The following is an 11,007-nucleotide window of genomic DNA, read 5'->3' as shown; positions in this document are numbered from 1 at the left end:
TGAAGAGCTCCAAAGTGGGAGAAATCCATGTGGAAAGTCCAGCTGGTGGCTACATGTGCCTTTTCCCAGAAGACATCAGATCAAAATAGGTACAAGTTAAATCCCCCAGTTTTTCTGTGCTGTTTGCTGGGAACTGAGTGCACTGGGTATGAAAACAAATCATTTCATACTCTGTGACCAGGCTAGTCAAAAAGCAGCTATAAATAGAAAACTGAGAAACAATGAGAGGGCAGAAAAACAGTGTTGAGCTCTCAATATGACCCTTTAAATGGAAATGGCTGGCGCAGATTTCATAAACAAGGGATTTGGGGAACAACACAATTTGAAAGCTTCACTGGTTTTCATCAAATTTTTATTGACAAATCTTTTTCCTGGTATATTGCCTCTGTATGAGAGAAATTAAAGTAACTTCTTGGATGCTGTTACTTGTCAAATGTTGTACCTATGGATCCTCCAAAAAACTGGTCTGGCAAATTGCTCCTTTTTCCATGCAGGGTTCTCACTTATCAGTTTTCTTCCTCCTCTGATACCTCTTTCTCCTTATTCATTTCCAAGAGCCCTAAGCAGAACCATTTGCCTCTCAGCTTGCTCTAATCAGCATATGGAGAGATGATATGAAAGAAAGATGCTGCTAACCATGACACATAAAGTGATTTTATGCCTTCAGTAGACCGCAAGTAGCATGGAACCATAGCATTGATCTTGCTGTATTCATTGCCTCTAGCCTGAGCATACTTCTTGCCTGAGCAGGCTCAGACCTTGCACCAGTGTCCTCTAGTAATGCACAGAACTCTTCTTACACTACCTAATTGAGACTAACTATCCCTCTCAGATGCAGATGAGTAAGTATTAGCCCCACTTTACACCTAGGAAGAGTGGGAGGTGAAAGTGGCTTGCCCAAGATTAAGTGCAACTGGTGTGAGTGATGTTGGAGTACCCTGTTTGCCTGCATCCTAGCCCTGTGCATGCAGAGATTGTAAAGTTCTTCACAGAACACGGGAGATGAGTGAAGGGTTGGGCTATCCATTCTACGTTAGCTATTATGTTGCTTGCTGGGTGCTAGGTAATGAGAAAGGCATGAGGGGAGCAGGCTCAGAGACACAAGTTGCACTGCCAAGCAGGATAACAGTACTAGTGACATGGTGGCAACAGGCTTGCACTGGCAGGACAGCCTGGGTAGTCCAATGGCAAAAGGGATGCTGGCCTCACTTCAACTGCTCAGTCTGGCTGCATCAGTGCCCTGGTTGGTATTTCCTTCCTCCTTCTCTAGAGAAAAGACAAGATAATTTGTAGCACAAAGCCAAGACTTTGCCCTCTGGAGGGATTCCAGGGTTGCAGATGGACTGGGCTCTTCACAGTGCTGCTGGAAAGCAATTACATTTGCAGTTCAGGGGAAGGGAAGAGGAGGAGGGAGAGTAACTGAACTGACAGCAGGGATAAGAAGGTAGCTCATTAGCACATCATCTTTTCTGCACCCTTCTGTGTGGGAGCAGATCTCCATATGATGACATTCAGAGTCTGGCAGGAATGTCATCCTGAGCTAGTAGGAATTTCTCTGCAAGAAAGTGTGAGTGAGTAGGTTTAAAGGCATCAAAAGTGAGCTCCTCTGTGGTCCAAAGAGCATGAAGGTTCATCCTTCATGGTCGTTCCTCAAACTCCACTATCAGCTGCTGACCTGGAATGTGAAGAGGAAGCCTGGAAGTAGCAAGATATTCATTAAATAAATAGGTACTTCTTGGAGTGCACTGTGTCTATGGTAAAACACAGCTGGGAAAGATGGTGTTGCCCTTTACTCTGTGAACATCTTCTATGGCAGATGAATTTTTAAGTGAATATTGGAAGCAGAGAGCTGATTATGTACTGAGCAGTGGCTTGTGCTTGGAGAATTCCAGTAGGAGCCATACAAGAGACCTTGCTGTCTCTGTATGGCATTCATAATGATTTGGAGAGCATGAGTCCTGGGGCAGTGACAATGGCCTATTGGAAACCCCACAGTACACTGGTGATAAAGATATAATACACTTAATTATGAGCTGAAGGATGAATTCCTTACGGGCTTATTCAAAAGACTCGTGTGACTGTCTAATAGCACTAAGGGTACATTCTCTCATCCCCTGAGAGGTCCCCATGGCCCTAGAGGAAAATGTCAGCAAAAGCATAGCTTAACTGTTCCCTAAAGGAGGTAGTCATGAATAGGAAATGTGTGTGTCTTACCTGTCAGGCAAGCATAAATGGCTATGCATTGAAACAGACCTCCATGGCACAGCTCGTGTCTCTCGTGTTAGATGTGACAATATCTGTGTGAGGATCTTCAGTCCTTTTGTTGATATGGGGGCAGAAAGGAGCAAAAAATGAACCCATGCTGGAAACATCTGAGCCCAGTGGAGCAACAGGTAAAGGCCAACCCTTCTTATGTCCTCTTTATTCTTCTGACTGCTCAGCATAAACGTTTTTCAGCTCAGAGTGGCAGAACTGGAGTGCCCACAGGAGCTACAGCGCCATGGTGTGGTAACACCTCTTTTTGAACAAGCAATCAGCTTTGGCAGTCGGGTTTCGCAGCCAAAAGGAGGCTCTTCAGTATTGCCTTGCTTGTGTCAGGATAGGAACTGTGCCATTCACTTGCTCGCATCCTGTAAGGTGACAGTGGCAGCAAGGTGGAGGGCAGAACTGGAGGGAGGTGTTTGTCTTTAATGGTAACACAGCCTCCACTGACAAAGCACTGTACAAACAACTGCTGTAACCTGCAGTGCATAACAATAATCTTTTTTTAACCTCCACTTTTGCTGTAGGGTTACAAATAGCCCTTAAACTACTCTAACTGCCCCTTCACTAGTGTAATTTCCACCATCTCTGTGAGCCTGAGAAAAAGAAATCAAAAGCCAACCAGCCATACCCCAAAACATCAATGCAGCAGAAGTGAGTAACTATGCCTGTTCTTGAGGGGACATGCTGACATCTTTAATCAAAGATGAAGCACATGGAGAAGCACGTAGCCTGCTTTCTCCACCCTTCTTCAGGCTGCCTTGGGAGTCAGGTTTTCGAGCCTGCAGTCCCACTGACATATGTGCTGCCTTTCCTGCAAACCTTTGAAAGCCCTGCATTCCCCAACCCCTCTTCCCTTTGTGTTTTAGTGGTAGTGATTAAATATTGATGCATTAATGAGCCTCTGACAAGAAACACAACCCTGTGCAGTGCAGGCTGTCATTTGGAGGGCTGGAGATGGTCCCCCACTGCTGCTGCTGAGCCAGGTGCCCCCTAAAGCAAAGGGACAACTGGGAAAACCAGGAAGCTCTCTGCGCCCCTCAAAGCTTTCAGACCAGAGGGTGGCTGATCTGCAGCCTTCTAGTTCAGCTATTTCCAGTCAGTTTTGTGATAGCAGGCTGGGGAGAGTTGCAACTTGCTGTCTCCCACACAAACCTCTTTCTCTGTTTGTTAGCTGTCTATTGTGGCTGAAGAATTCATCCTGATGCTACAGCTGCAGCCCAGAGATCCTGCTTGTCGCTGGGGGAGCATGCCAGAGCAGGGTCCTGGGGTGGGAATCTGATGCTGAACAGGAATGATTCTGTTTGCTGCTCTGCAGTAATGCTCCTTGTGCAGAGCTGCAGTCTGAAGCTGCAATGTGAGCTATGACTGTCAGAGAGATGCCCTTTCCAGCCTTGAATTAATGCGTGCATTACCTGGTGCACTGCATCAAATGCCAAGCAGCAATAAGTCAGTGAGAGCCAGGGCATAAATTCCCCAATCCGTGTGGGTTTCTCAAAGGTAGAGTTTGTTTTGTCTCTTACAGCTTTGGGAGAGGGCATTAGCTTTCAGTCTCATTGAAAATGCCTGTATTGCCTCCCCTTGGCTGCAGGGGCCTGTCATCATACCTTGTCAGTACTGTAACGTGGGTCTTGGTGCCTCACACCCTCTTCCCGTGAGTCCAACCTGAAAGTTGTCCTTGCAGGCAGCATTTTGCAACACCTCAGTGCACTTCCCATGGCGATACAGGCTCACTTTTGACCTTGCCATTGCAGTCCCAGAGCTGTGCAAAACCTTCTAACTGTGCTAAAAAAACACTTTGGCCAGGCATCTTCAATCTGTGACCCTGCAATCCCGATAATAGTAGCCACAGATCTTGCCCACAGTAACAGTACATGCCTGTGGCTGTGCAGCACAGGGCATTTCACTGTTAGCCCCACTACTCTATTCTCCATTAACCAGAATGCACAGAGACAGAGCACTGCTGTGTCTTCAGTCACAAGAGACCCTACATCTCTGCTCAGTTAAGGTGCCTCTTGTGAGAGGTGGATACAGTCTGCCACCTACCCCGAGCCTTCATAGCCTCAGGGCTGCAGCCGCTGGCTGCGGCTCCTCTACAGACCTCTACTGGCTGAACAGTGCTGGTGAGGGATGCTGCGGTTCTGGCTCCTGAGGGCCTGTGAGGCTCCTTTGCACATGCATGTGTGAGGCTTTTGGAACGGCTGCAAATCTTTCCGTCCTTTTCTGGCTGCTCTCCCTGCTCTCTGGCACAAGATGAACATATTTGGGTTTCCAAAGACAAAATGTAAGTGCAGTAGCTGATATATGGTGAAGAGCTCCTTCAACACCAGGGTTCTCACATGCTGCCAGTTGGGATTTGCACGGTATGATCTGTTTGTCTCCATCCTGTTCCCAGCAACGTGCCCCACAGTTAGTCATGGTGGGATAGTCTGCAGTGAAGGTAATGTACAGAAAATGCCTTGCTACCATTGCCTGCTCAGATTTCTGATAACAACTCTCAAATGGAATAGCCATAAAGCTCCAATGTGACCACTCAGTGGTACAGTCTTCTTTACATGTGTTTTAGTAAGAAACAGCTAGTTCAAAGCATGCATATATCATGATCATTTAGGGTCAGCGAGGGAAATCAGTTTTCATTTTCTGGTTATAGATCAGTTATTGCCACTTTGAGGTCTTCATTCTGCAGTTCAGGATGTCCAAGGTCTTTCCTGTGCCGTATCTCAGAAGCACCTGAATATTATGAAAACTGCAGCAAAGGACAGTTCCTTCCTCAAGTAGTTTACAGTTTAAATAGGCAGGGCAGGCAAAAGGTGGAGGAACAGAGGAAAAGAGACGCTTTTGGAGTTTATTTAGCTACTGTAGGTGAGAAGTGAGGAAATAAAAGTGCCAGCTCACGTTTTCACTGGCACTATTAAGCTTAAATGGGCACACGCCTCTGGCGTATGTCTGCAAAGGCTATTTATTTTTCTTCATATTTAAAAGGTGCTGACCCAACACAATAAGTAAGTGGCAATATGTGTTAGCTGCGTCAGGCCCTGAACTGGGTACTGGATGCGAAAGAGGAGTCTCTTAATCTGGCTGTGACAGGTCATTGCTGCTGTGACTTCAGCAGAGCAGGTGAAGGCACAGACCAGAGCTACTTAACAGCTCCTAGGAGGTTCCTGTGTGCTTCAGTGTGAACTGGTATTAAATGCAGGTTGGTTTCCTGTGTGTCCCTACCCTCTAGCCCCTTAAAAATCAGAACTGCAGTGTTTGCTTTCTGCCAGCCTGTAGGCTGCTCCCAGTCTGCAAGAGGTCTCTGGAATCCTGTTAGGATACCCTACAAGGCGATTGGCAAGAAAACAGCAGTCCTCCAGGGGTTTGGAAAAGGGACCCCTTCTGGTGTCCTTGGTGTGCTTAAACAGCCTTAAACCCCTTCTGCTTAAACAAGGATGTAGAGAGTAGGAGGAGGAAGGTGCTTTTCCCACCTGATCCAGGGAACTCGTCTTCATGTTGGAGGCTGTGACATTCAGGGTGAAACTGAAACAGTTCAGCTATCTCAGGTACCAAAGCAGGGTGGGGACATCACTCAATTACAGGTGAAGAGAAAATACTTCATGCTAAAAGGCCCTAAATAGAGAGGAGAAAGGCATAACCAGAAGTGGCTGGATGCTGAAAGGAAATTCAGTTATGAAAGTGGAAGCATTTCTAACATCTGGTGATGGGCCACTGGGACTAACTACTGGTGACCACATTAGTTCCCTGTACTTTGATGCCTTAATGTGCTTTCCCACATCACTTGCTTTAGTCAACTCAGTGCCAGGTTGCTGAATAAACAGAAAGCCCTGTAACGTAAAGGGTGTCTGAAGAGATGAACTCCTTGAGTCCCCCGCACCACAACCTTCTGCGTCCAGCAAACTCAGATGCCTTGCAAGGCACCTTGCTGCTTTGTGCTTGCTTTCAGTAAACCCCTGGGAGTTACCAGCACCTCATTTCTTTCTCTCCCACTTTATGGGATGTGTGAGATTTGCTTCTTTAGCCTAGGACTGGGCACCCAAGTGGGTAGGGAGAGGGAAGGTGCATGTTGGGGAAGAGGACTGTGCTTCCCAAGCAGCCAGCAGCACCCCTCACCACCAGACCAGTGTGTGAACCAAAAAGGGGGGTGCTGGGAAGCTGGTTCAGGCTTGGGAAAAACAGTTGGCACGTTGTAATCAGGCAGGAAACAGGAAACGGTGTCGTGAGGTAGCAAACAGGAAGCAATGATGGCAGCACAGCACGGCCCGGTTTGGGCTCAGGCTCAAGGAAAGCTCTCCTCTGCTGCGAGGGGAGGCAGTGGGAGTGCCTGCGTACCACTGTGTGCTTTGCCCAGATGCTGTTGACACTGAGTGGCTATTTAAACAATAAGATGAGAATGGTAGAGGCTTATTTGCACTTGTGCAGCCATGAGGAGTCTGAAGGATATGAATGAGTCCTCACAACATCCTCTGACTCATGTTAGTGTTAACAACTCCACCTCGTATGTCAGGAGAGGGAAGGCTTGAAAGGGAGGCTTTCTCAAGAGCATGTAAGGGTTAAGCATCTGCATCTCACTCCATAGAAGCACTGGCTTCTCCTCAAATTCATGCCTAAGAATGCCTCTTTCATGGCTGCAACCATCTGAAAGGTAGTTGTCACATTTCAGTTAACGGTGTTGACCCTTCCAAGAGTCACCCTTCACTCACAGGTATGTCAGGTGCCTCTCCAGGGAGAATGCTGGAAGGTTTTACCTTTTCCATGACCCTAGATAAGCCACACGGTTGGCTTAAAGCAGACGCTTCACGCGTGGATGGCTGCAGCGACGTGAGATGAACCCGTGTCTGCTGATGATGACAGAGCAGATTGCGAAGCAACTGCCAGAGCAGTAAGGAAATTCTTCCCACCTGTGAAAAATCTGTCTCTGATGTAAAGGCTTCTTTAACCACACTTGCCTCCATGAAAAAGAGCTTTTTGTAGTTATAAGCACATATCCATTTTTACCTCTTCCTGGGATGCAAGGAACTCTGTCTCCAGAAACCCTTGTGGATTGTATCTAGAGTTCTGGAGAACTTCAAAAACCTCCTCCTAAGCAACTGATGACAAACATAAATACCATTAGTAGGGGGAAAATCAGTGTAATCTAACATGAAAGGGGGGTGTGAGGTGGTCTGGAGGAAGAAAAGAGCCTCTGTGCTATAAGGAGACGAGAGGGGGAGAAGCTATTGATGAAGAAGCTAACACCAGGACCTGGTGGGTTGAACTGGAAGAGGGGATTAGAGCAGGGCCCTTTCTTCTGTAATTATCACACTTTTATCCTGTGTGGATCATGTCCTCCCCAACCCCCAAATACATTTTGTTCAGATTGTTTTGTGTTTCTTTGCTGACAATCTTCCAAAGAACAAATGAGTTTAGGGAGAACAGGGCAGGAACAAAAATGCTTTGGCAATGCTTTGGCATTTTCTGCTGAAGCAGAACATGTAAGGCAAATATTAAACGGTGTTAATAGAAAAGGAATTTCAAATGCACAGTGATTCATATTTGCAGCAGGAATCTTGACCCTGCTCACAAACCATTGTAGGAGCCATGTGCCCAAGTACAGGGATTGTCAGAGTGCTTGCATTGTGTGCCAGGAATGGTCGAATCCTGTTCCGACTGGTAATGGCCTCTCCAGCTATTAACTTTCATCAGATTTGTTTGGATATTAAATATGAGTTGGTTTAACTTAATTTATCAAAACAAACACAGTGCCTCTGTGACCTTCTAGGCAGTTAGTTAAAAACATAATCAACAAAACCACTGTGAAGCCAGCAACAACTCAATAAATAAGTCATAAAGGGCAGATAAAAGATGTCATCACCAAACAGCCTCTCCTCAAACTGCGTATTTCCCTCTCTTAACCATGTATTTGCAAAACATGACTATGAGCTCATAGTTTGCACTTTGGGACTCTTCCAGGGTGGGTTGGCTGCAAGGGTAGATAGAGTCTGACCACTGTCTCCACCATGGCTGGCAGGAGGAAAGACACGGTGCTTGCAGAGGAAAAGGAAGGATTAAGCCCTTCTGTGGTAGTTACATACTACACTGCTACCTATGTGAGGGGCAAGTCCATCACTACAATATGTGGAAGAGATAAAGTAATTGTGGGATCATCTGTGTAATGCAGGTCACATAACATCCAGGGTTATGTTATCTCCAGATGTGGACCACTCTGCTTGCCTTAGCCGTTAGGTCTCTCCTCATATGACATGTCAGTCAGAAGCTCTGAGTGATCAGCCAGAGGGGAGGATGCTGTGTCTCTCCCCCCTTGCATCTCTCCAGGGTTGAAGAGCTCAATGGAAGGGATGGCTGGTCTATCTGTGGAGCTGAGAGCACCTTTGGGAAGGTGGTGGTCTGCCATCAAGATTTAAAAGGGACAGGAGAAAGGTACGTGCTGCTCCCCAGAATCAAATGCTGTGCATGGAACAGTTGCTCTAGCATCTGAAATTATTGCTCTGTGCACTATCATTTACACAGTGAATTAGAGAGTTCTGTCCTAACCCAGCAGCATGATAGACCACTGTGCTGCAGAAACATGCCCTAAAGCTGCACAAGGGAAGAGAAGCGAGAACACGGGAGGTGATAAAGAGCAGCAAGAGGGAGGAGAAAGAGAAAGGGTAGTTTTATGGTGCTGAGTCACGCTGTTGCCCAGGCAAGGTCTGAGAGCAGAGTAGGCAGGGTTAGAGCAGGCGCAAGAGTGATGATCAAGGAGAAATCTCAGTGCTCTGGGTGTCACCAGGCAGCAGGGTCACTGCCCGCAAAGTCTGGGAGCTGAGCTGGCAAAACTTGAACAGAGAGAGTGTGGAGGGGAGAAATCTTGATGTTGACTCTCCAGAGAGGCTGTAAACCTGAAGTTATGAAAACAGTGAAGCATGGCAGAGGTCCATGGAGTTATGCCAATTCTCCACAACTGGAGTTTGAATTGTGAACAAAATGTGCTGGGAGTGTCGTACCTGCTGCATAAAATCAATATGTATTTATGGATCAGGTATGTGAGATAAGGGAATGATAGCCAAACATAGATACATAACTGTCTCTTAAGCCATTAAAGTACCTGTTAGTGACCTGCTGTGCCTTTCTCATTTTAGTATGAAGTAATGAAAAAAGGCTGAGGAGCAATGAAAATACTTAAAATGCATTTTTACAGAGATGGTTTCATCTGTTGGACTAGATGGTTGCAGTTGCACAATAACTAATTTAGGCTTTCTCAGCAGCTCATTCAAGGCGGAAGGCTTGAATGTCCTTGTTGCTGGACAAGTATTGTGCATAATAAAATGCATTCTGCATTTTATCCTATTTTAGGCACGTCCTGTATCAAACCTAATTTCTACAATCATCCGTCATCTGCCCTAAGTGAACTCCGTGCCCTGAGCTGTGTCTGCATCAGCGCAGTCCTGCTGCGTGATGTCTCAGCACCAGTGGGTGCTATAGCTACGGGTATATCCCGGCATCTGTTTCCCCTAATCAGCAGGCTGGTTAAAGAGGTAAATGATGAAGGGCTGTAGCCGAACATGGAACTACTCAAGTGAAGTGCTGCACGGAGCAGCACCCATCTTGCTCAATCCAGCTCTGAAATTGTTTAGGCTGAAGGGCTCTGCGTGGCTGTGAAGTAGTTTCTATCAGGTGCTAATATAAGGAAACACCAAAGAGTTTCTCAGTCAGGAGTCCATTCTTAAAACTGTTGTTTTGCCATGTTGCATTTAAGCGAGTTTGTGCAGTCTTTTAAAACTGAAAGCCAAGTTTAGGTGCAGCTCTCGAGCCAAATCTGATATCTTGCCATAGTTGGTGCAAATTATGCTGAAAGACGTTAGTTGTACATCTCAGTTGGATCTGAGAACTCTATAAGCTTATTAAGAGAAAAGGCATTATTTATTGGTACATTTGCGGTCCTAGCATCATCTGTGACCCTCAAAAGGAATCTTTGACATTCAGGTCAAGTCCTTACAGCCCAGAAGGATCTCGGAGCTCCCTCTGGTGAGTTCATATACTGTGGCTGAGAGATGCACTCACGGCGGGGGGGCAGGCTGGTGAGCAGTCAGTGCACAGCAGCTCTCAGTAAGGACATTTTTGGCCAAGCTGTGGGTTAAATCCAGGTCATATTATGTGTTCAGCTAATTTGCTTGTAGTTTCTTTGGCAAGGACCTGGGGATGTGCACACGTGCATAGATTCACATATGCTTTCCATCTCCTCCTGTGTGGAAGCAGGCACCGCTCCTGTTTTTCCTGTGTAGGAGCTGTGATCTATTCTGGTAGCTGCATAGTGCAGTAGTGCCTCCAGTAAATATTCACAGATTTCCTTCTAAGCCGATGCTTTTTTTTCTTTCCTCTCTCCTGTGTGGCTACACAAAGGCATGTGTTGTACCTGCTTTACCCTGTGGGATCTACATAATCAGGTCCACAGGTTTTAATGGATTTCAACTCCCTTCTGTCTACGGATACGGTTTCCTGTCTCATTTTGAGCAGGAAGAGCCGAATCTTTTTTGGTCTTAGCATTCCTGCTTGCCTCGGCTTTGGGAAGAGTTCTCTGGCTATTTTCCTGTTTGATTTTTGTGTGTGTTTTGTTTTAAGCAGGACAGAGTGCATGTGTGTATGTAATCCATGTGCTCAATTAAGAGAGGCATCTGTTGGGTTTATTTCACATTGCCGAGGAAGGACTGCAAGCAGGGAGCATCTGCTCGGCTTTTTGTCAATGGCTTGTTTTTCATAATTTGCTCT

This window comes from Strigops habroptila, chromosome 4 (assembly GCF_004027225.2).
Source record: "Strigops habroptila isolate Jane chromosome 4, bStrHab1.2.pri, whole genome shotgun sequence".
NCBI lineage: Eukaryota > Metazoa > Chordata > Aves > Psittaciformes > Psittacidae > Strigops > Strigops habroptila.
Note: the sequence above shows the minus strand (reverse complement) of the source record.